Source organism: Ammospiza caudacuta, chromosome 3, assembly GCF_027887145.1.
Source record: "Ammospiza caudacuta isolate bAmmCau1 chromosome 3, bAmmCau1.pri, whole genome shotgun sequence".
NCBI classification, from domain to species: domain Eukaryota; kingdom Metazoa; phylum Chordata; class Aves; order Passeriformes; family Passerellidae; genus Ammospiza; species Ammospiza caudacuta.
The window spans coordinates 40,051,024-40,076,565 of NC_080595.1; the positions used below are offsets into that span (position 1 = coordinate 40,051,024).

Genomic DNA, 25,542 nt, shown 5'->3' on the forward strand with positions numbered 1-25,542 from the left:
ATAAACACTTTAGAGTGTTCACAAGTACTAACAGAGCTGCAATTATTAAAGCTCCAAGCTAAAAATTAAATGTGAGAATTTGATATACCAGAAGGAAGTTGAGGTTCACATGCTTCCTACCCTGACATTATTCTACCAGGTAATTAAAGAGGTTTAGGGTTGTCAAATAAATACCTCAGTCAGCTGTCACTACTGTGTGGGCAGTATGGATTTCTGGTTCCAGGAAATCTGACTGACTTGAAGAAAAATCACATGACTTAAAAAGTAATGCACTTTGGGTGACAAGTCATGCCATGCTTTCCTGCAAAGCCAGTTCAGGTTTAGTAAGATTTATTATTCCTCATGCAATTGCTCTGGTGTAAGTATCTTAATTTCTCTCTAAGCCCTTATTCCACTCTACCAGACACTCTTACAAGGAAGCTTTGTGCTCCAAGTCACCATTTAGTCAGACCCACTAACATTATAGAAAAAAAGAGCAGAGAATTACAAGTGTTTGGAGTAGTCAAAGTAAAATTTTTCAAGAACACATGTACAGTCTACAGTAGTCTCACTCAAAAAACAGAACTGGGGAAGAGGGAACAAAAACAGAAATCCACTTAAAACACATTAAGAAATCAACATTCAGTATTGGACAGCATCAAAATAGTTCTACAAAGAGATGCAGCTGCCCAACACAACAGAAATATTAGTGTTAACAAATATTTTTTTATAATGTCTAAAACACCTAGCTCATAACTATGTGCTGAATAACATCCTGACTCGTGAAAATGTTTAAATGTTTATGCAGGTGCTTAAATTTAAGCATATGGGCAGTCTCATTGATTTCAAGCAAAATTATTTCAACAGACTGATAAAATTTAAAGCCTGGCAGAGTCATTAGTTCATCTAGTCTGACTACAAGCACAGCATGTTAGTTTCACCATTTCCTTATCCAGAACCCAAGAGCTTCCCTGCTTACAACAGAAGAGTATGGATAAAAATTTAAGGGGAAGATCACAATATTCTACACGCATGAGTAGCGACCCACAACAGTGAGAATGGTTCAGGCTGACACAAATCCCTTAGCTCAAATGGGAATTAAATGTGCAGGCTTTGCACCAACTTACTGCACAGGGGTGAAGGTCAATGTGTGTATGGAAGATGGACTGTTTCTCCCAGAAGTCTCTGTGCTATCAGAAAAAGCCATTAACTTTACTTGGGCTGTTTCCTACTCTTCTAGTGGACTAGAAAAGTACTGTTGCATAAGCAAGGATTTTTTTTAAAAGCTTCTTTACAACCAATCTTTACGCCAAAGTGCAGATATATTTTTTTACCTGAAGTTCTCTCATTCACCCCAGCAAATTGTGGTACAAAATAAAGAGCCATTGTTCAGGAACAGACGAAACATAGATACATTAACCAAATAGAAAAATAGATCTAGAATGAATCTGTCAAATCTCTTACTTGGTCACACCTAGGCAGTTTAGAAAGACTTATTATCTGAACAAGAAATGAGAAAAAGTGGGAGACTTGACCCAGGATCTCATTTCCAAGGATTAGTAGCAGTGGGTTTCAGCTGCATATACACACAGCAGCAGCAGTGATGTTGAAGGATATGTACAATATATGAATATATGGTATTAACAAAAAAAAAAAAATGGCTTGGAGAAGTATTTAGGTCTTTATCTTCTTCCTATGTAAGCTGAGTTTCAGGGTTGGTAATCTCCTTGTTACTTAGTATAGTACTTCCTGGGAAGCAGAGGGGTACCCTAGGGGAAGGAAAAGCTTTTCCCAGCTTTTGGCAGCAGAGGGAAATGGCAAACACTCTACCTTATGTAGAGGTAGATTCAGTCCTCTGCTCTTCTCTAAATTCCCTGCAGCAATTTTCTCTCAGCTGGATGTCATCTCTGAAGTGTCCCTTCCCAGCCCCCTGTCTAGGAAGGGTTGCAGACCCATCCATCACAATGGTCCCCAACAAACTCTGAAGACTCAAACAACTGCACAGTGCAAAGGACAGCCCTGCTCTGATGGTTCTGTAGTGCAGCACCACACAGCCCCAGGAAAAGGAAAATGCAAAGTGGCCAACGTGTCGCCAGTACTGCAGTGAAGATGTGCCACTTGGCCAAGACAGCAGAAATGCAGGGAACAGCCAGAGCAGTTATGGTGTGACACAGAACACTGTGTGCAGTCTGCTCTGCCAACCTGGTCCAGCCATGCACCAAATAACTCCATTGGTGGGGCTGGACAAAGGAATTTAAAGTCAAGCTAACAGGTCTGGTATGGTCTCACTAATTGATTAATGACTGTTTACATTATAGAGCTGTAATTCACCTGAGTTAGAAAGAACAGAAATTAATGTGTACCAACATCTCTGTTTAGACAGCTCAGCATTCTTAGAATCCTTTATATTCTAACACACCTTTTTTCCAGCCTACTGTTCCAGCATAGTGTTCCATTGTTAATTTGGATTATTACCATACCACAATTATCTTGGAAGGCTGGAGACAAAGATAAATCTCCAAAGATGAGGTCATTACTAAAGGGAAAAGGAAAACCAAATTCAGTCTCAATTGAACTACAAAATGTGCTTCATAATTTCATAAATGGGAACAGGCATGAGAGAGAAGTGGATTAATGCTGAATTTTTCCATTCTGCTTGACCTCCTTCCCAAGCATGGGTAGTCTCTTCTTTCTCTCTTAAAAAAAGAACTTTCATACTGCCTTCATATAGTGCTGTGGTTTTATACTGGAACACAGCCTGTGTGGAATTCTGGACCCAGCACATCACTCTGATATCCTTCTATTCATTCAGATATATTCTATTAGGAATAACTGTCTTAAGCAACAGTTAAAAATGTAAAAGAGGAGGATAATGTCCTTATAACACTAGAAGAAATTGAACTGGAACTAACAGCAGAGAAGGGCCCAGAGTAAAACAAGTGTAATAAATCCAGCAGCTATATATAGAGACCTTGGCCCCAAGGGGCTCTGTCATACAGAATATTAAGTGTTGTAACTATAATAAGCAAATCTCCTCTCAACTAAGGAGCATGGAAGCAATAGACTCTCTCTTGTCTTTGCACTGAATCCTTCATGCATAACAGGAAGGCACAGATGCATGCAAATTCACTCATCTCCGAGTAAGCTGGGAGCATGAGCCCTGAGACATTCACAGCAGATTTCAGACAGGCTGCTGGATAGCAGAGTCTGGCTGATAAACATGAAACATGTTGTGTGTGGGACTGAGTGGGGATCCTGCCTGACAGCTCTCTCAGGGTAGGCATTTGTGGTCCATGCCTCGTTTTACATACAGTGCATAAAAATGCTACTTTTCATAAGCAAGCAGTGCATTAATTTTTAGTATTTTGACGGAAACTGTTTTAAAAAGGTCAGTTTTTATTCTAGAGAGAAGAAGGAAATAGGCTTGGTCTTTTTCTCTTTTTTGGGTCTGTTAGTAGTCTCCATTGTTTCCACTCTTGCAATGTCAATGCAAATGGACTATGTCATGCTGCAATTTGGCATGTACTGCTCTAAGTTGATACTCAGTACCAGCCTGAGCTGTGTCACTGGGGAAAAACTGACTGACCAAAGCAAGAACCACTGTGACACCAGTGGTGACAACATGCTTGTCAAAATTAATAAAGTGAAAAAACAAGTTTTTCATTATTCAGGTATAGTACAAATTTGGCAGATAACATTCTCTCTGTTGTAAAATTTGAGTGAAAATAATTCTCAGAAATAATTTATTCAAGACAAAGTTGACAGCAGTTGAACTTACAATAGGAGAGACAAGTAAAATGCAGAAAGCTGTATAGTTTCAGTAAAACAGAAATAAGTGCATTTTAAAACATTTTTTCACTGAGTTAAAAACTTTCTGGGCAACTATAATTTCATCTAAAGTCTAAGAGAGGATGTAATGAAGAAATCAGAAAAAAGCCCTGATGTTATACTCTTGATCACTTGTATTAGTTTCCACCAAGTGTGGAAAAAAATCCATCATTTCTGGAGATGTTTAAATGGTAAAGGAAGTACTGATTAGCTCAAACTTACAAGATGCAGAAAAGACAACAAAAACTGGGAGCTGCTGTACATTCAGCATTACAGCAATGTCCCATCCTTGTTCAGCACATCAGTCACAATGAGGATGGCTGGAGAAACCTGGAGAACAAATCTCTTCCAAATACACACAAGTCTGTTTAGAAATCTTCAATCTAGACAGTATTGGAAAAAAATCCTTTATGACAGATGTGCTTTTGTGCTACTGTATCTAAGTCTAGAATTACTGGAACACACTCTTCAAGCTCTGTTTCTAAAATTAGCATATCCACCCTGTGAAATATAATGTAGTTGGTAACAGACAATGAAGAGCTTTTGTTGCTTTGGTTTTTTGGGGTTGTTTTGTAATCATGGATCTATTGTGACTGCTACAGAAGCTGTCCTTAGTGCCTGCTATCACTGCATGGCACAATTTCACCCTGCCTCTTAGCAAGGGAGATGCCAGCCTGCTTTAGCATTCAGAGTGCAGAACAACTCCTATTTTTCATTCCACCTCTGTTCTTCAAGGTGAAACAAAATCAAGTAAAGTGAACTGGAAATAAAGAACAGTGCTCTTGCAATTTTTGTAACTATTTTAATAATTAAAATTTCTTACACGTCTATATAAGGAAGAAACTATAAATTTCCAGCTTCTCTGTGAATACTGTGGGCTTTGGAAAGGCAGGAATTAAGTGTGATAAGGGTTGTCTTGTGGATGGGGATATTTTTGTTTGAGTAGGTTTGAGGTTTTCATTCATCCCATCAGTCACTGTCATCCCCTTTCTAAATCTGAGAGCCAAAGATAGAGAAAAAATAAGACCACCCCCTGTCTTTCATGCCAAATTTGTAATCCCTAAAGTCTAGTTTCTGCCTATATTTTTTTAAAGAAAACATCGCATAAGATACAATTCCATTAACCTGCAGCTGTGAGTGCACAGCATTTCCACAAACCAGTGTAGAGATTCCAGTCTGGACATCAAGAGAAGGAAAGAAGGAAAAGGAAGGACCAGTAATGTACATGACAGAAAAGGCTGCCTTCCACCTTTATCTTTAAGCTTCATCCTTCCATCTCCCATCTCTACCTCTTGGATCCTCTCTCCTTCACTCTTATGGGTCTGTGCTTCATGCCTGGATGGTGTTCATCCAAACAGATGATCCTCACAGGTCCCTTCAAACTGAGGTATTCTATTCTATTCTATTCTATTCTATTCTATTCTATTCTATTCTATTCTATTCTATTCTTTTCTGTTCTGTTCTGTTCTGTTCTGTTCTGTTCTGTTCCGTTCTCTCTCCTATCCCTTCCATTCCAGGCATACTGCTTCTGTGTTTTCCACTGAGCAGACCAAGTGCTTAGGAGAAAGCTAAGAGCCATCCAAAGGTGGTGGAAGGGCAGCCTAGAGGACAAGGCAGAGCCCCTCTGGAACTTGCCATGGAAAGCACTGAGGGCACAGACTACTGGCAGAGTGGCTTAATTCCCAGAGAATTCAGGAGTCACAGTACCAAGTGAAAACCTTGGTCAGAGGCTGATAACTGGGCTGAATGTTTACTAAGTCAACAGAAAAATGCCCCACTGCCTGCCATGGTGCAGCTGAGCTGTCAAAAAGCAGGTCTGTACTTCACAGACTAGAACTCTCACCGTTTTTCAACTTGAAAGAAGTGTTTAACAGAGCACAAAAGTTTTTTCCACCCATAATTTCTGACAATAGAACTATTGGATATTTTAGCTTAATTTGCAAACTCTGAATTTCAGATGGCTACACAGCATATCAAACTTCCATTTAAATTATTATATTCTCATATACTTAAATCACTGAAGGGCACTGCTTTCCAATGAAAAGCAAGCCTTGACTCTAAGCATTGCTCTAGGCTCCCTTATGACAATTGATGATATAAAGGAAGGATTGATATCAAGGGTCATATCCAGGGATGCTCTAATTTGATAACCTATCCTGTCAACTCTCACTCTCTCAGAGGTGATGTGACCACAGGGTGCACCCTTGGGCACGAAAAGGGAGGTACACTGGGCATTTGCAGTACTCCTGTGCCCCCTAGAGCACTGCATTGAAGCACTGGAACTGACTTAGATTGCTGGGGATGTAATATAGCCCATAAATGTTTAAAACTGATTTAATGTAATGTAAGGTTGAGAGCCTTATATGAAGTATTTTCAGCAAAATTTCTTATCTGATCTGCCCCTCACATGTCCTTTAGCTGGAAGCTGTGTGTAAGAGCTGTTGCACTATTTATAGCAGCCCCTTCAATCAGACTTAGGTATTTATAAAGCATCCTGTCTGGTGAAGGCTTCCATGGTCTGCTTTCATTCACTTCAGCTGATAGTGAAGGCTATATAATGTCTGGGACAGTGAGGCAGACCAGCAAACCAGGCAGTTTCTCTGCTAGGTTTGAGTTCTGTATGTTCCAAAATGCTGAAGTCTAATATAGTGCAGCCATTTAGGAAACAAACCCAGCACACAGACTTGCAGTTAGTAAAACCTGACATTTATGTCCACTGGGAGTCTCACACCTGTTCCATAACTTCCAGAAAAGAGACATTTTCAGGCGACCCACAAAACAAAGGTCCATAACTGTCATACGCAGAAAATAACTCTATAGCTCAAAATTCTGCACAGTATCAAAGCACTGATGTTGAGATAAGCTCTCTATCTGTGACCAATTTCTAAATTAAAACACCTACAGTTAATTAAATGAACATAAATAAGACACAGCCAAGTGCATTAAAAAAAAAAAAAAGAAAAAAAAAGAGAAACAACAGTTTTTAAAAAGCCATGAAATAAAGCCTCTCCTACCATAAGGAGAGGCTCTGGATCCATTTATCCTGCATCAGTAAAAGCAAAAATCTTCCTGATCTCAACCCAAACCCAAATGGACAACTGTTCCATTTTTTAGTTCCTTGAGGCTATTCTAAAAGCTATCCATACTATGAGACACTAAAAATTTTACCTTACTCATCTCTATCACAATTCAGTGCCTGTTCTGTACTTATATTTTTTGCTCCTTTTCAGTATTTCTCATGTCTCATTTCAGCATGACTGAGAAATCTGTGTTCATCTCTCAGTGTTTATTTGAGTCATTAATCATAGAATGTTTTGAGTTGTAAGGAACCCACAAGGATCATCCTGTCCTACTCACAAACGAATGTCCATGGAGAAAGAAATGTACCCTTTTCAATCCAGACCTCATTTGTTTTCTCAGCAGAAAGAGAAGGCAGAATACTGTTGTGTTCCACACAGCAAAGCTTTTGTCATATCTAAGATGCTATCTGATAGGTGTAAGAACACAACACTTAATGTTTTGTAGCTGCATTAACTACCTGATCTTCTTTTGTATGTCAGTATTTCTTCTAAAAATAGGAAAAAATAGAAAAAAAGGAAAACCTCCACAAAATTTTAAAGACCTTTATTTTCAGGAATTATTTCCCTGATGTGTTTCACAATGACTTAAAATTGCCTCTCTAGCATGAGGATAGAAAACTTTTTCCCACATAAACCGCAGTTTACAGCAGTATTTACAGAGCCATGAAAATTAATTTATTTGTCTACTGATTTCAGAAAGTACAAAGGCCACTTTTCTTTTTAGGGAGTGTATCCCAAGTTGTTTGGGGAATATTGCCATTCAGTCATTGTCATCAAATTATGTTCCTATGTGGATCATGACTACAAAATAAAGCCAGCTATTCAGTGCAGAGTGATGACATTGTACTCTGTGCTATTTCAAATGGCCCAGGTACCCCCCGTATTTAATCAATTATATGAATGGTTGCTGATAAATGTAAAAGAGTGCAGATGATATGGCATAGTCAGAGAAATGGGCAAAGTAATAAAAATTGTATTTGTGGACAAATAGATTATTTTGGAACACACTTCAGTCATGTTTTCTTCAGTATCAACAAAGAGTAATTTTGCTCAAAGTTGTAAAGAAATTTAGGATTTAATTTAATTTTAAAGTTGTATGTAAAATTCTGTTACCCTTGATCTCAGTGCATTTTAGGGGAAATGAAATGGCATTTATCAAGGATAGCTGATTTGGTGAATGGGCTGTGCCTTAAAGCACAGTGAGTGCCTTCTCCTTTCCCTGAGCGAGGCCAGTTTATATCCAGTTCTGTGATCCATGGCCAGGGTCTGCTGGAACTTCCAACTCAGTTCTGCCTGGGCAGCTCTCACTCCCTTTTGGAAATTGCCATTCCTCCAGCGGCCTAAATTTAAATGAACTCATTCCTCGTGGGTTTATTTTTCATTTTTAAATTCATAGTTTTTACAGCCTCCCTTTTTAGAGCCTCCTCAGCAGCTGTGCTGTGTCACAGAGCCCCATGCCCTGGGACAGTCTCCTGGAGTCTCCCGGGACAACATGAGGAGCAGCTTGCTCAGGTGCTGCCCAGCCTGACTGCGCATCAGGACACACCTGCAGCAAACATTCCCTGTTTCCAGGCCTCCCTCCTCCCTCTGCACTGACCTCACTCAGGCCAAGAGGAGGCCAGGACTCAAGCCTTTTGAGGAGGAACCCCAACACCACAGCTCCTTCGCCCCCCAGGCTGGGACAGGAGCTGGATGGATACACCCATGCCTGGCCGGGCTGGGAGAGCTCCTTCAGGGCGGGAGGTTGTTCTCTGGAAACTTGTTTGCCCAGAGGAACAGGAGAAGCTCACAAAGGCAGGCGTGGGTAATTAGCACAAGGGCTTCTTCCCTGCTCCAGGCTATGCTGGCAGCACTGCTGGCTGCATGGTTTTGTAACCATGTGCTGCTTTATATAATATGAAGAAGGGTAAGGTCAAAGGAAGCGACCCGAGTTACCCTTTGCCACTGCAGACTTCATCTTCAGGGATTTGCTGGCTTTCATTGGATTCTGACAAATGTGCCAACTAGATATGCTATTCTATTTTAACAATTTTAAAAACAGGCAGCTGACTCTGAGAAATTCCCTTAATTTGCCCAAATCTTGGTTGCAGCACTATCTATTGGTGAAGTTTGTATTTCAGAAAAATGCCCTACAACACCCTTTGTAATCCAATGAATCCGTGCCGTCTTGCAGGATCTGGATTGCTTACCAAACATCAAAACACCATTACCACATCATATACTGATGGACAATTGCCTGTGTACCTTTAATCTTGCCAGTCTGCAGTACTGCCAAGATTTCAGCACAGTATATCCTATATGTGGGATGGGAATTTCAGAAATTCAGAAAATGATCTTGTGCACCTCACCCTTGAAATACCATTACTGTACGCCTTTGTCCTTAAATACCTAAATATCTTTAAATGTGTGACCAAGCTAAAGGGAGTTAAGTGTAAAGTCTCAGTTGAATTTCAGTAATGTGTGACTACATATCAGCCTGGAAAATTCCGTCAAAACCTGTTCCTTTCTTGACTTCAGCATTTCTCCTTCATTTGTCCTACATCTGGGAACATGGGGATAAGGATGCTTTTTTTTGCTCTCTCTGTTTAGACTGATAGTCCTCACCTCAAAGGGTCTGTCTCAGCCTGACTAGACAATGTCAGGCAAAATGCAGCCACACAATCCATGATGTAAAAATGCCAGATGCCAAAATTAAACTATCAATACTCATCACTCTACTGTCCAAACATAAAAGATTGTAATGTTACCCGTAAGAACAACTAATCCCCAAAGGTGGGATTGTTCATGTGTTTTGCATGATCACTGGAGTGGCCTGGTGTTAAAGACAATAGGAATGCAACAGGATTTTAAATTTTACTGTTCCTGTTTAAATTCCTGTATTAAAAAGAATTTAATTTTTTCTGACTTCAGCAAAGTCTGAAGTCAGAAAAAACCTGAAGCAATCAACAGGGATGTGTTTAACTTTCCACTTGTGCTGCCCCTACTGTCGATTAAGGCTTATCTACTGTTTGGTGTTAGTCATTAAAAAAACCCTACCAACAAAAAACCAGAAGTTATGAAGCACACAGCGCCGTGTTCCACTCAAATGCTCCAGCAAAGGCTGCTATTATGAAAAGGATTTTCTAATAGGGGGAATAATGATCTTCAGATTCTAACCTCCTGGCACAGCAGTGAGATTTATCAGGAGGGGCATGTGACTAGTTAAGACACACAGCCCCAGCTTGAAGGAAACAGCTGCTCATTTCATGCTTTAGCACTTGGCAGCTGGACAAGGAAGGGTGATGTTTGTGTTGAATACCTCTGCAGAACCAAGTACAGTAAGTGATTTTCCCTGTTTTTGATTTTTTTTTTTTAAACTGTCACTGCTTTCCCATTTTCATCCTAGACCTTTCATAAAAATACTTGAAAGAGTGAAGCATATTTTTGAAATTTCATTGATAAGCAGTCATTCATGCTCAGATTGCCTGCATTTTTCTGACCTGTGATTAACAGCATTGTTTTTGGAATAAGGCAGGTACGGTGTTTTGCCCTCGTGCTAGCCAGGAAGGGACAATGGTGCTAACTTACTCAGATGATGGAGTGAGGAGGCTGTTTGTGATGATTGCATTTTCCTATCTCTGTAGAGCTAGTCAATAGGTAGTGATGCAACTTGAGTATAGAGAAATTTCAGTGTTTGGCTTAAAAGTACCAGTGTAAGGAACTGAAGGAGGTACTCCCTCAAAACAGTGTGATCAATCTGAGTAAAATTGCTTGTTACTTTCTGAGGGTGAATGGAGAGATTATTTTAAAAGGAAAAGGTACAAATAGAGAAATGCAGGAAGAGTGAAGATCTAGATGTACTGATTAAGATACCATTGAGCCATTCTGAATAATAATGCATAATTAGACTGTGAAGATTGAAAAATTGCAAAAAACAGGGAAGGAGTCTCCTAAATTTCTCCAAGTTCTTAATTCAATTTATTTTTGGGTAATTATTCAATTTATGTTTTGTGGTTTTGCTTCATGAATGATTGATGTCCCTGTCTGATAATTTTTGACTCTTACAGTCTGAAGTTTTCTTTCAAAACCAGAGTGTAGGATACATAAAAAGGAACTTTTGATCAATTATTTACATAGAGATGAATCAGGTTTCTTTGGAGGAAGACTTAGGAGGAACAGGAGCAGGTGAATGAGTGATGGATCTCGATATGTGATAAGATTAAGGGGCTGCAGGTAAGGTTATAGAGGGGCAGGCAGAGCAGTGGGGTCCTGTTGAGGAAGGTGTAAGAGTAAACACTGACAGGTTGCATGCAGTCTCTCCTTTAAAGGTGGGGAGAATAAGCTTTTCAAATACTTCTTTCATAAGAAAGGGAAACATTGCTTCTTTTTGAAGACTTCTCTTTTAAACTATAGTTTATGATTTCGTTAATTGTTAATTGGTAATTTTATGGGAAAATGTCAATCGGTTTCAATTCTTCACAAAACCAGAAGTCTGTGTGGCTTCCTGCTTGTTTGTGTCTCCAAAGGTAGACTGCCTTTGAACCAAGAGCTGAAATGCTCTCAGCACACTGCAGCCCTCCCACAGGGATACTGTGGAACACCATTAACAGAGCAGAGCCACAGGTCCTGAGGTGCTGGTGCTGTGTCAGGAGCCCGTGCTGCCCTGGGCACCTTGGCTGCAATGGGGCCTCCAGCCTGTCCACATCTTCATTCCTTCTGGGGCAGGGAGAATAACTCGTTTCCTGTCACTTTTTATTACTGATCCCAGAATAAGTTTATTTTTCTTCAGAACTGTAGGAATTCTGATTTTAAGTAAGATTATGTCGTGGTGTGCTTGTTTCCAGACATTGCATTTTGTATTTATAATGAGTGCTCTGTGTTAAACAAACTGTCCAGGACTTGTTGCAAACCTAAGTTAAACCCCAAATCCACCAGAAAACAGATATGAGCTCAGTCCATACCTGCTGTAACTTCTTCCTCCCTGCTTCTCCAGAACCACTATGCCAGGGCCGGTGCAGCAGGTTGATGTAAATCCATAAGGCTCTGCACCAGCTGGACTGGGAGCCAGCTACGTGTGTGCCTCTTGTGCAGCTGATTAATTCTCCACAGAGCTGGAGGTTAAGTGATATATAAAAGAGGCAAAATCATGATTGCAAAGTAAACATTAGATAACTGCACTACTGAGCTTGCCTTCAGGTAATAATGTCTGAAAACATCTTCTTACAGTGATAGCTGAACTGTCTCAAAGAAATGTGGTGAGAGAACTCAGTTCTGTGCCTCTTTACTGTTGGTTATAAAGGTAATTTGCAATCAAGGAGAATAACTCATCAATTGGATCTGCGAAGTTTAAGACAAAAAACCCTGCTCTATTTACAGCTTCCAGCTGTCATTACCGTATCTGATTCTGATACAGTAATGTAAATTCAGGACTCAGGCTGAGACTTTTAAATTCTCTGTTGACAAAATGAAGAAAACCCCATCATCACAAGATTCTCAAGAGTGTAACTGTTTCAATCTTTATCACTAACTCACTTTGACATGAATATTTGCTGTTAAACACAGCCAGAGTACTTTGAGAAATAAGGGCAGTCGTCAGGCTCTCCTCACTTTTTTGGCTTTCTCATGAATTCTAACTGCAATACCTGTCACTGCAACACCAGACATGGAACACCACTGGGGCACACACTGATTTTGCACTTGAGCAGAAAACACAACCTCTGTACCACCACCTTTTTACATTATTTTATAATTTCCTGATCTCATAAAAAAACAATGCTCAGCTTTTTGAATATACCCCCCCCCATTGTGCTCATGTAAGTCAGGCAGGTCTGCATAGGCATGAAGCACAGTAATTAAATTTCAGCATTCTTTGTTCTGCCCTTGGATTGCCCCTTGATGGATTTCTAGAAAGCCCAATATAAAACTGAAAGTTCATCCTGGATTGGTTTTTATTACATTGTGCAGGAGCCTGGGTAACAGTGGGGACACTGCTGTCCCTGTGCAGAAGCTCAGGGCAGACCCTCGTCACTGAGAGCATTGTAAGGGTCCTGTTAAATCTTGTCCCTTTGCTCTGAGGAAATGCTCAGGGCAGCGTGGCTGCTCTCTGAATGGGTATATTTCTGCTCTAGAGCAAAACATGCTGCTGAGAGGCAGCTGCAGTTGTGCTAACCCCTCTCTCTAGCTGAAAATGCCATTGTACCAAGGAACCACTCCCAGGATATTCCTGAATAAAGAGAGGAAACTGCTTTTAAAAATACTGTAAGGGCACTTGTGTCATTTTCTTTTTTCCTAAGCTACCCAGTCTTGGTTACAATACATTTGTACAGGTACTCTAAACAACTTGCACTGAGTGTTTTCTTTTAACATATTTATGGCATATTCACTTTTCACTGCTGAATTTGATAAATTTGTTTTCAAGCTGGCCCTTCCTTACAAGTCAGAAATAGCAAGGTTCTACCCCTAAGAGTTTGAATCAGAAGCCTGAAACAAATTCTCAAGTCTTCTGGTTTTAGCTCTTCATTGCTTTTCTCTGTGTTTTTTCTATTCAATGTGAATAGCCGGTGAAGTAGTACTTTTTCATTAATTGGCTTTCTTATTGGTATAACATATCTAAAAACCACCTGACCACCAGAATAGAGGTGTTGTAACAGGGGGGGAACTTTTCTCTTGTAATGAATACAAAAGATTAACAGCTACAAGCACCAGCAACATCAACACCACAGATTTGGTGAGTCCAGTTCAGCTACAAAGACTAATCCTGCAAATACATAGGTATTTGCTGGGCTGAATTCGTGAGAGATCTCATCAGAAAGCTCAGCTAACCTCTAAGTGTGTATGAGGTCAGGATCAATGGGTGGGTGTGTGGAAATACCCACAGGGCTGATGTTTACAGCTCAGCAGAAAATACAATTACCCCTGAGAACTACTCTGGTTGTTTTGGTGGCCATCTGCTGTCTCACTTCTCTGAATAACTGCTCCCCTTGACCACATTCAAATAAGTGAAATGGTTTGGCTCTCCCTACAGAGTACTCTCCCACCTGTGATTTATGCATATGCTCCTTACTAATGATCTGGAGTTTCTCAGGCAAGGAGAGTGGGCCTCAGCATCTTGAGAACCTGCCAGGCATAATAATTTGTGCAAAATTAGTGAGACCTGAGATATTCTTGTTCAGATACCTCATATATTTAGCTCCTGCAAAGAGAAAATAACTGTATCACCTTAAATTAACACAAATTTAATAATTCAGGAGTATGTCTGCTTTGGACTACCACAAAAGTCATACCAAGCTTAATATACAGTAGCTGATATATACATATATTAATATTCCATGTTATAGGTATCAATACATTTTCATATACAACTCCTTCCACTCCTGTTAAAACTGCCTCTCTTTTCAACCCCTCCTAAGGAAACCTGTTCCACTCAGAGCAGTGATGGGCTTGTGCAAGGGGGTCTGGAGTGCAAGTGTGTGCAGGAAGATGAACAAGTATTTTCCATTATTTCTGAAGTATATTTTACTCCTCATGCCTGAAACAGGTTGAAGATTTTCAACACAGAAATCAGTCTTAGAGACTGGAATTTAAGTCATACATGGTATGGTCAAATAGACTGAACAGGGCTTGTATGGGGGATATTTGCATGCTTGCCAAACATGTTGATAAGGCTGCCTTTGACACATGATCAAGGTTCATATATTCTTTGTCATAATGCTGTGTTCTTGTACACGTTTTTTAGAAAGATGAAAATTTCTCCTGCTTAAACTCTGGATTTCCCTAATCTGAAGTAGCATTATTACAGAAAGGCTTCTATTCATAACCCATCATTCACTTAGATTCACCCAGTCCATAATTTTGGTGCCGGTTCATGTGGCACATATTGGTAAATTGGTTGTTTCACAGCAACTCATTGTTCAAGCCCGGAGCTTGTTTGGAAATTTGTGGTGTTGCCAGTGGGAAGTAAAAAAACCCCAGCTTATGCAAATGCATAATTGATTACAGTGGGGAAAATTACACCAGAAAAAGTTTGCTGAATTAGGGCTTGAGTCAACTCACCATCTGGATATATAGTGATTTATCCTCCAAATCAGAATAGCCATGACATTCCAGCCTTATCACACTGTCCATGAAGTAGCTTCCTTAAAAGACTAACAATCTCCTCTGCTAGAGATGTCTTGCCTGCTTTAGCTTGGTTACTCATGTTCTACATTGCTGAATTCATGAACACATACTTCCTGGAACAGCTGCCACCCTTCCTAAAACTCTTGGTTTCCAGGCCCTGCCCTAATGACTGTCTGTATATTTTTATCTTAAGTGGGAATTGGGGCAGGAACTAGAATTCACCTTTTCCCCTCCTCATGAGTGAATGCTCATCCCCTTAAATTACAGAGTCACGCTCTTGCTTGCTTGCTCCCTGCAGACCAAAGAAACTTCATTATTTCAAGTAATATGAGCTTCTGAGGATGATAAATCTCCTCTGTAGTCTCAGCCAAGATAGGGTGAGGTCTGCAATCCTTCCATGAACTGGAAGAGTTGATCCTGTGCCTCTCATAGCTTTAAGGAGTGTTCAGAGCTCTTGGAAAAAGGAATCTGGGCATCATGATGGCACCTATGTAGCGTGGGATTGACATGTTAGGTGTGACTAAAGGATGCTTAACACAGACAAGGCAGAGGACTTTCATGTGTACAGATCCCAAAAGGATTTAGGAGTGACCTAAGTAGGGAGCTTCTTGATGTTACTGACTCAGACTTTAATATCAAAAGTGCAGAGAGTGGTTACAAGCTCTAGACTGTCACCTTCTGGGGTGAGGAGGTGAGAAGTGAGAGACCAGGCTGAGAAACATAACCCTGGATCAGGCTGTAGAAGTAAAAGGGAGCCAGGATTTGGGCTCTTAATCCTCCTTTTGGATCTAATTCTCAGCTCCTATTGCAGAACTAAAATAAGAGTTGTGGTTTTCAGATTAATGTATCTTAAGTTTGCCTCATGTCTGTGTTTCAAAACCATCTCCTTTTTGAATATATTGAATTAGAAACTGGTGGAAAATTTGATTTGAGCATGGTTACCTGGTATTCTAATGCTTATAGAATTATAGTTTGCTCCTGTAATTAAGCTTGAAAAAGACCAAGGTGTTATGAAAACTTGACTGCAACAACAGCCAGTCTTTCAATGATAAATACTGGGGGAAGAAGAACAAGTCCCTAAGCCTCTAAATCAGCTTTTAAACCAATATCTTCCCAGCTCCTTCATCCTTTAATTTCTTCCCCTTACTTGACCATATTTTTCACTTGATATTAGCTTTACTACATACACACAGGATTTTTTTTTTATTGGAGTTTAGCAGATCTGTAAGGAAATTCTGATAAGGTCCTTAAATTTGATAACTATATGCTAAGGAGTAAAGAGTTATAGGTGTCCTGTATGAATTCAAAACAAACAGGTTTGGATTAATTCAATAAGAGTCTTTCAAGGTGCTTGGGATGGTCTGAACTGGCCACTGCAAAGTTGTAATACTGCCAATTGACTGGCAGGGTTTAATCCACCACACCACAAGTGTGCTGGGTGCAGTACATGATTCTCAGCTGTTACAGCTGCAGCAACTGCTCTTGCTGCTTTTCAAATAATGGTGAATCCTTAGCATACATGAGCTTTAAAGAATTACAGTGCTGGATCTTAAGACATGAGCTTCGCAAACTTAACCAATGGGTTTTGATAAGGTTTGTTTTTCTGAAGTCCTACGGTAGTAGTGTGTTCTGTGGCTGTGGAAGGGGATATTTGTGTAGCTGCAATCCTGTGATAGATATTCTTTCACACCATAAATATATAACTGCCAAAATAGTATTAGCAAAATAAATATCAAAGTTGCTTGTTTGAAGTGCTACTTATTAAAGCAGGAACTGTAAGACGCTTTTACTCTTTTTTCTGTGAGATTTTATTTTTGCACTGCTCCTTCCCCTTTTTCAAGTTGTCTTGCTGTGTATTTTTATATACAATACAATCTTAGGTTACTCTTTTTAAAGAAGGCATTTAACTTATTGGCTGCAAGCTGTCTTATTGTTAGGAAGGTATGTGGTTATTAATAAAGCTCACTCTGGCCCAAGTGCTTGGATATAGGAATATAGGTGACACTGTTCTCATATCCTGTACTGTGGTGACACTGTTCTCATATCCTGTACTCTGTAGACTTCTTGTATCATTAACAGCTTTAGAGGTTTGCTGTTTCTTCATGTTTGTACAAACCAGTGCATGTTTCTTAGTAGATTGCTTTGTGAGGAAACAAAGTTTTGTCAGCTCACTGATAGTTGCTTTCTTACCTCTGAAAAAAGAGTACAAAATCTAGTCAGACACACTGAAACCAGGTAATAATCTCTTTGCTGCTCTTCTCTGTTGGAGGTTTAGCATTTAGAAAAACTCTGAAGTGGCCCAAGAAACAGTGTATGCCTGTGTTTAAAATGTTCTCTTTTCACCATTAAGAAATATGAAGCTGCTGTTGTTCCTGCCATCTTCCCAAGGGAAACTCAAAAATAATAACTAGAGGTGAAAAGCTGCTTACATATTTTGATGCCCAGCATCTGCTGACAGAAAAAGAAAGACACTGGATCTCTCCTGACTTCAGGGCTGTGGTTTCACTCTACAGCTGCTTGCCTGAGTCCTGAGGCACTGGTGACTTCTGCAGCTGCAAAACCACCCAAGCCAGGCACCCTGCTTCATGTGAGTGTGCAGGAGAGAGCAATTTGCATGGGCCCCAAGGGTCACACAGCAGGCCTGTGTGCCCCATGCCTGTCTGTCACCTCTCCCCAGTGCTGTTTTCATTGGCATTCTCTCCCTAAAGAGCAATGCTCCCAATGGATGGCAGCTGCCACCAGGGACTGAGAAGGGCTGCTGGCCATTAGCAGCTGGCCCAGCCACACTCCTAGTGTGGGACCTATTAACAGGTCTGTGGGAAATAGCAGTTCCATGTGAACCGCTTTCTGCGCTCATCAAAGGGAAAACAAAGGATTATCCCATTACAAATGCACAGTAACAGCCAAAGGAGTGAAAGCAGCCAAAGCTCTGTCCTGTCCTCTGTCCTTTTAACTCTGTCTTGCTCCATCTCAGACATCCAGTTTCCCATTACTTAAGTCTCTGAAAGCCTCTTCCTGCCTTTATTGTTTTACCAGTTGCTGCCTTCAATTTACTGGGCTGATAAGTACTTCCCAGGCTGTAAGGATGCAGTCGAGACATTTGTGAAGCCAATCTAGGTTTTGATTGCAGTCACAGGAGGAAAGGTCAGCAGCAAAACTGCTCTCACTGCACTGGAGGCCACTCCTCACACTAGGGTAGGTATAGATTGTGACTTCATTGGGAGAGATGTGAGGGAATGTAGGGGTTAACAGGACTGAAGCAGAAAAAATGAAACTCCCCTTTTCACAAGGTGATACCCTTGATTTTAGTGGATGTACAGTAACTGCAGTTGTTCTTCAGTTTGGGAAAGGCCAGAAACCAGAAAGAGGGAGAAATTAAATATTATCATCATGGCTGAAAATAATAGCAGGTAAGAGGAGGTGCTGAATTCTCCCCAGTGGTATCTGTGACTGCAGAGAATGATTTTGTCTTACCTTCATACAACAAGCTGCAGAGATGGCCAGTGGAAGAGGGGGAGTGTTTTAAAATTTTACTTTTTGAGACACTTCGCTATAATCTCTACAGTCTGGGTGGCCAGCAGAAGCCTGTGGAGCTTGGTGTGCTTGAGAAGCTCCATATGTGTCTGCAATTCCTGTGGCATCATCACAAAGGGTGGCACTGATGTTTGCAGGGTGGCTGTCCCCACTGTGGGGCACAGAAAGCACTGTTCCATGAGTAATTAGTCTACAGTGGGAAACAAATGGAAATTAAAGAATGATATGGAGTGAAAAAAGCTTTTTCTAAGGGAAAAATTATTTAGAAGCTATGGGTTTATTAGACAAGATCTTGATACCTTGATAACTTACTGAATTTTAATACGAGTTACATGCTCTTACAACTCCTCTTTGCCTTAAAATTGATTGAAAACTTGCGTGAAACTAAAAGCAGTGCTGATTTCTCAAACTGTCCTAACTCTTGGAATATTCCCCAGCTTGAAAGAAGTCACTACCCAGGGACTATGCTACTGCTGAAAAATTTTGCCTTAGTTAAAAATAAGACATAGCAAGTGTTGTGGTAGATTTTCAAGCTGAACACACAAGAAAGTCTAGGCAGATAGGGCCTAGGATTTCTTAGTAATCTAATTAATACATGTGATTTTTCTGCCTTGTCTTGAAGAGAACATAGCTGGTTAAGGTAAACAATAATAAATAAGGTAATAACAATAAGGTAAACAATAATAAAATATTAAAATATATTGTAACAGATATATTATTATATTATTACCATTGCTCAGATGGTAATAAATATTCTGGGGGTTTGTGTTTCTGACAAACTGAAGGATTGATTACTTCCCCAGATGTTTTTTAAAATAACTAAAATAATTGGTTTCTACTTGGGCTGGACCAGGCTCATTATAGGCATATAACAGGGTAAGGAGTTGTGACTATAGACTGATAAGATGTATTTTAACTCTGACTTGACTAGGCTAACAAAGCAGACTTAGTCTTGAAGGATGCTCTATGCAAGTCTGTGAATAGCAAAGGTAATTGCCAAGAGTTTCTCCGAAGGCTTACAGGCAGTAATATAACTTGTAGGAGGCATTGATGGTGTCTTGCTTGATTCTGAAAAAAGATCAAGTTAGAGTAAGTGAAACTCTTACTGCTGTTGCTGTCCTCTCCCTCGGTGCTGGAGATCTCTAATGTGTCTGAAGCACAAAGATTCCCAGAAGAGCTGCATCCCCTGGTGTCACACATGTTAATCAAATGTCTGATATTGGTAATTTGACTTTACTGGGAGTAGCAAAATCATTTTCATTATAAATATACTGAGAAATATGGCTGGGAGTTTTCTTCTTTTGAAAACAAACTAAAGTCTTTCTTAGCTCTCCCTTTTAACCTGGTGCATTCTGGACAACTCTACTACCTTCACCCACGGAAAGTGGAAGATGCCATCAGCATAGTATTGGAACAAACCAAGGATGTCTGCTCAGATTTTCCTGCCATTAATTAGCTGGAGTTAAATTACAGAGGCAAATACCAACAAAGTAAATACAGGAAACAAATATAGAAATGGATGAGACAAACCTAAAGTATGGTAGATAACCAATTCCATTAAATGCCAGTATTGCAATTGAGAATGTAATCTTTGTTGTTTTTATAAATCCAGTTATTAAGCTATTATTTTAGGTGAATTATAATGAAGAAAACCTGGGGGTGGTGATAGTGGTAGAGGTGTTATGTTGTCTCTGAAATCCTCTTGGTTATGTTTCACAGGAAGAATGCTAAACAAAATGCTATCTAAGCAGCTCAAGCCTTAATCAAGTGACTTTCTGATTACTGAGATTCTGATTTGGTCATGTGACTGTCCATTGGCATTCCTCATGATTTCTGTAAGCTTCTTTTTTATCTTAGGTCAGCATGTATTGTACTCTATATGCTAATTTATCAACTTGTACCAGACACCATGGTCTTCTGTGTGTGGGTCTGAACTAACACCTGGGTAGTCCATGGGAGTGGATCCATATATCCACTTGGTCTCTTACCTGTGGCCCCATTAATTTAACCTCTGTTTCCATAGAAGACTAGATGTCTAGGGCTTGAAATGGCTTGTATTACCCTTCTGTGTTCATTGGGTGATTTGTGAAAGTAAATATTAAGTTTAGTGGAGCCTTCTCTCAAAATTAAGCATAATAAAACATATTTTGAGTATTTGTAACTTGAATATTTTTGTGCTAAGGAACAAATGCTCATCCCTTAGAGGCTAAAGTGGATGCAAATAGCAAGGGTTTGGCAGCAGAGTCTGCAGGAATGGCCTCTGTGGGAGAAGGCCAGGGGCTGCCCTGTGTCAGACACAGCCACCTCCAGCTGTCTTTGCAAGGGACCCCATGCAGCTGAGTCCATCAGCCAAGCTCGTGGCACCTCTGGAAAAACATATTTAAGAAAAGGCAGAAAATTCTGAGGAGGGAAAACACGGAAAAAACAAGGGAATGGACAGGAGGAGGGAAGAAGAGAGGGAATAATAAGGTCAGAGGACAGAGGGGTGCTCTGTGACAAAGCAGGTACTTCCCTGAAGAGCCTCTGGGCCATTGATAAGTTTATGGAAGGGCAATTGCACTTCTGAAGGGACTGTGGCCCACAGAAGACCCATGCCGGAGCACAGGACAGAGTGAGAAGGGAGCAGCAGTGGCGAGACACTGCTGAGGACAGATCCTGACCTCGTGCACTGCTGGCTGTCTCTCCAAAGGATTGGCTCCAGCTGGCCACCAGCAGAGTACCTGTCCCATCTTCTTTTCAATCACAGACATCCCACTCTGTTGTTCAGTGTCTGTTAAAGTTCCCCTTTGATCCAAAAACAACAACAGAAAGTGAATCGAAGCAATAGGCTGCAGACAGTTGCTGTGCTTTATTGTGTAACTACAATCTGAAGGTGTGCAACAAAGGTGAATGAGTGCTGGGAAGTCAGATGAGCCCTGGACTCCCATATTCCATTTTCATTCCTCTCCTGCCCACAGCAAGGCTTGTATCTTGCATTCATGGAGCAGTGTCACAATGTGTCACTTGTTCTGTGTCCCTGCTCCATACAACAAAGGTCACTGGAGAGCCAGATGTGCCATCCTGCAGCAGCTGCACGCGGTGCTGAGGTCATGGGCTGGGCACAGGCAGTGGCACTGGGCTGCCTGACAGCCCAGCACCTCTGCCCTGCCCTGTGCCACACCCTGGAGAAACCTGACCCCCTGTGCCCCTTGGCCAGAGTTTTCTAGAAATGGAGCTGTGTGCACTGTAATGAATAAACTGGTCCTGCCCAGCTACAAGAAATACAGAACTGCTGGGAGAGAGCAAACTCCAGGAGCCACACAGTAGGCAACCTAAGGTCTGTGCTGCCTTGAGCCCAAACAGATGTCTTGCTTGCATCTGTGAGGCAAAGGTGCAGTCCCAGCTGGGATTCTTATTATGGTAATTACATTAATATTTGTGGAAACTAACAACAGGAAAGGGTCTTACTGTGAGAGCCTCCATTACATCTACAGGGTAGCAGGTGACCTCTGTCCTCCAGAGCTTGCCCTGGATGTGATTAAGACAGAATAATGGAAAGAGGTGTAGCAAGGGAAGGTGCCCTTAAACTTTCTCATGAGACTCATGATTTCTTCTCAACTTCTTTTTCTGCATGCTGCTACTGATTGGATTTCCCTGTTGAGCTGCTCCCACTTAGCAGTCCTCCAGTGGCCAGGTGGAAGCTGTTTAATGCAAGCATTTACTGATGTGTTGTGTAGGCTTGGAGGAGGGGAGGTCTGGCTTATTTAAAGCCCCAAGAATGTCCTAATCTTGTAAAGAATACAAGTCTTATGTGTGCAGGCATCTGGAATGTTTATGGATAAACTGGGACCCATAGAGGTGCCTCTGTATCAAGGTGGGACTCTTTGCATGTGCCTCTATTTATTGCCTTTAATTAGAAGGAAAATAGCCCACTTTTAATAAACAGGGGAAATACTATAGATACAGTTAATTTGGCCTGAGTAAAAAGCTGTTTGGATTTAATTTAGCTGAATAAATATTACCCTGTATGTCAAATTTAAGCCTATTTAAAACTGACTTATTGATTTAGCTTGCACCTGTAACCGATACAATTTGCCTGAAATCCACACATGGAGTGCCCACCCATGGATTTGTACAGGCTTGATATTTTAATATTATTTAAACTGCTGTAGGTCGTGGGTGTGGACCCCCTCCTTAAAATAGCCTCCAGCAGTAAAAGTTAAGTCTTTTGGTTTTACTAATTGAAACCTTGGCTTCATGCTGCCCACCCTGTTTTCATCACTTGGTGCTTTTGCATAAGATCACAAGTTTGCTGCCCGGGTATCCTTTTTCTTCTAATAACTAATGTATTGCTCCTGACCACATCTGTCTCAAGAGCTCACAGCCTCCATACTTGTTTCAAGTAATCTATCAGGACAGTCCACAATAGCACCATCTCAACACTTCCAAAATGTTGAACACAAAATGCAATTACACTGCACAAAGTGCTAAGGAAACCCATCTGCTCAGATGAACCATGTGCATGTGGCACTTGGGCTGATGGCAGGACTTGGGAGGAGCTCTGTGTTTTGTAGTTCAGACCATGGCAAGCTCCTAACCTCTGAGCACATCACAGTTGTTTCTGCTTTCTCCCTAGGGAGGAAGTGCACATCCCGTGATAGAAATATTGCATAAAATAAAGCATGACATGCCTGACACCATGACTTGGTTCATAGGGATATTATAGTTGTTTCTATTGCCTAAATGAAGGAGAAAAAGCTGGTGGCTTTGAGTGAGTGCTAAGGTCTGTGTTGGTGGCATTGTTGCTGTGGAAGCCTTCACCTATTCCTGATTATCCCTTCCCAGCATGGGGTGGGTTACCAGCAAGACTTGCAGGGGAGATTGCCATTCCAAGTGGCCTGGTAAAGAAATGAGAACGGGTGGCTGTGGAGGGCTGTGTGCCTCTTGTGTCCTTAACAGCCCATGGCAATCACAGTAAACCAAATCAGATTTATAATTCCATTATAAGGCAAAAATTTATTTGTTTCATTCTAGTGGGCAATTATTCCCTGAAACAACTGGATGGCAATAAGATATTTCAGCGTTATGCTGCAAAGCAGCTGAGGGCAGAGATTCTCAAAGTTATCTTTATTTCAAAGTCCAACTGCACTTTTGGCAATCAATTTTTTAATAATTGCCACATATCTCAAATGCTTAAAAATCTTTATTTGTAGAAATACTTTGTGATAATTTTATTTTATTTTTCATTTTGTATCTTTCTTGCAGTGAACTGTTGACAGAATATAGCTTATTTAATTTATGTAGATGAAATTTAGAGTTGTATTTTACTCATCTCTACGGATGCTGGTGTGTGGTTGGATACCATTGTGGCATGGTTGTAGACAATTCCTTTATTGTTTTAGTAGAACAGCAGTGCTTGATCACACAAGGAATGATGTAATGCTTGTGGGTTTTGGAGTCTGCAGTCAGGAGATGTGATATCAGGTTTTGACTCAGACCCAATCAGCCAGTTCTGCACTTGGTAGAAATACTTTATTCTTCTTTAAGAAGCATGATTATAGTAATGCTCTGATTTAGTGATCTGATAGGCTGTTTGGGAGGACAGGATTTGTCAGGATCCAAGTGTCTGCTACTTAAGTAGTTGTTGTGAAATTGAAGAAAAACACCAAACCTTCAATTTTACCCACAGCATTATTTGTTGATTACCATATGGCTGCCTTTATACTGTTGTCAGTGGAAGACAGAGATGATGATCTCCTATGCTATATTTTACATATGATGGGAATACCAACAAAATTTAAAAGCCAGATCAAATCTCTTCCACTCCTATATTTCATGCTCAACAATTTTCTAGGCTTAGACAGAAAATACAATAGTTTTTCCCCATTTAATTTTTGAAGCAGTGACTAAAAATATTTTGAAATGGAAATGATTTTATTTTTATCCTCTTGAAAGAAAACCTAAGTCAGATAAATCTGGAAGAGCTAGATAGATGGCTTTGTGGAAATTACACAAGTTATTTAAGCACTTAGAGAAGGACTTGGGTATGGTCAAAAAGGAAAAATATGCCCAAAGTGGGATTCTAGCAAAAGTTAAGTGTACAAGGTTGTGACCTTGAAAAACACTGCAGAGCTGCTGGTTAACTCTGAAAGAAACCAAACAAATGCTCTGCTTACTTTTTTATTTTTTCACTTTAAATACAGAAACAGTCTTGGGAAGAAAGACTAACCCTAGGGTAACCATAGCTCTTGTAGCCTGACCAGCAGGTGAGAGAGTCACACATCTCTCTGCACTCTCCTGTTCACGTCACACAGCTTTGGGTTTCAGTGTTGGCCAGGAAGGGTTGAGCCCAGCCCAGCCCCAGAGCCAGCCTGTTGGACACCACCTCGTGCTACACAGGCTTGGAGCCAAGGACCTCTGTGTACTCACTCACCTTTTCCTTAACTGCATGCTCTGTTTGCTGTTGTGTGACAGGATTCGTTTAGTCTCCCCTCAGTTCATTGCAAGTAGCATCTCTGTGTGATTCCTAGAAAAGCGGACATGTTCTTTCAAGAGGGGTTTCTGCACCACCAAATTCAGAGGAGAGCGCTTCCTTCCACCCAGGAGGGGTGGGATCTAATGCTTGCACCTCTCTGATGAAGTTTCTTGTTGGCTGGCTTGGGCTGAGGCATCGTGTGTGCACTGCCTGGTAGAAACTCCCTGTTCCATGAGCTGTGCTTACATCCTCCAGGACCCTCTCAGCTTCAGGGAAGAGAGTGTCATGTCTAAATCCATTGCTGGATGGGACCAGAAAGAACCTGGTTGTAGGAACACATCTAAAAGTAATACTACAGAGCCATAGGGTTGTTCAGGTTGGAAAATACAACTTTAGGATCATCAAATCCAACCATTAACAAAACACTGCCCAATCCATCACCAAACCATGTCCCTAAGTGCCACATCTACATGTCTGTTACGTGATTCCAGGCATGGTGACTCAGCCACTTCCCTGGGCAGCCTGTGCTTGGCCAGCCTTCCAGTGAAGAAGTTTTCCCTAATATCCAAT

The 25,542-nt window shown here is 40.8% G+C and overlaps 1 protein-coding gene across 5 annotated transcripts in view; it reads left to right on the top strand.

Annotated features, from left to right (window-relative positions):
- The window catches only part of RASGRP3 (RAS guanyl releasing protein 3), a 58,862-nt gene that overhangs the window by 2,638 nt on the left and 30,682 nt on the right, over window positions 1-25,542 (top strand). The window contains exon 1 of one of the 5 annotated variants that reach the window (XM_058801557.1): window positions 18,136-18,179. The exons of 3 other annotated variants lie outside the window; for them this stretch is intronic. The gene's annotated coding sequence lies outside the window, so the exon portion shown is untranslated. Of the gene's footprint in view, window positions 1-18,135; window positions 18,180-22,312; window positions 22,372-25,542 lie in introns of those variants that run through there. One more of the 5 variants, XM_058801559.1, reaches the window with a different exon arrangement.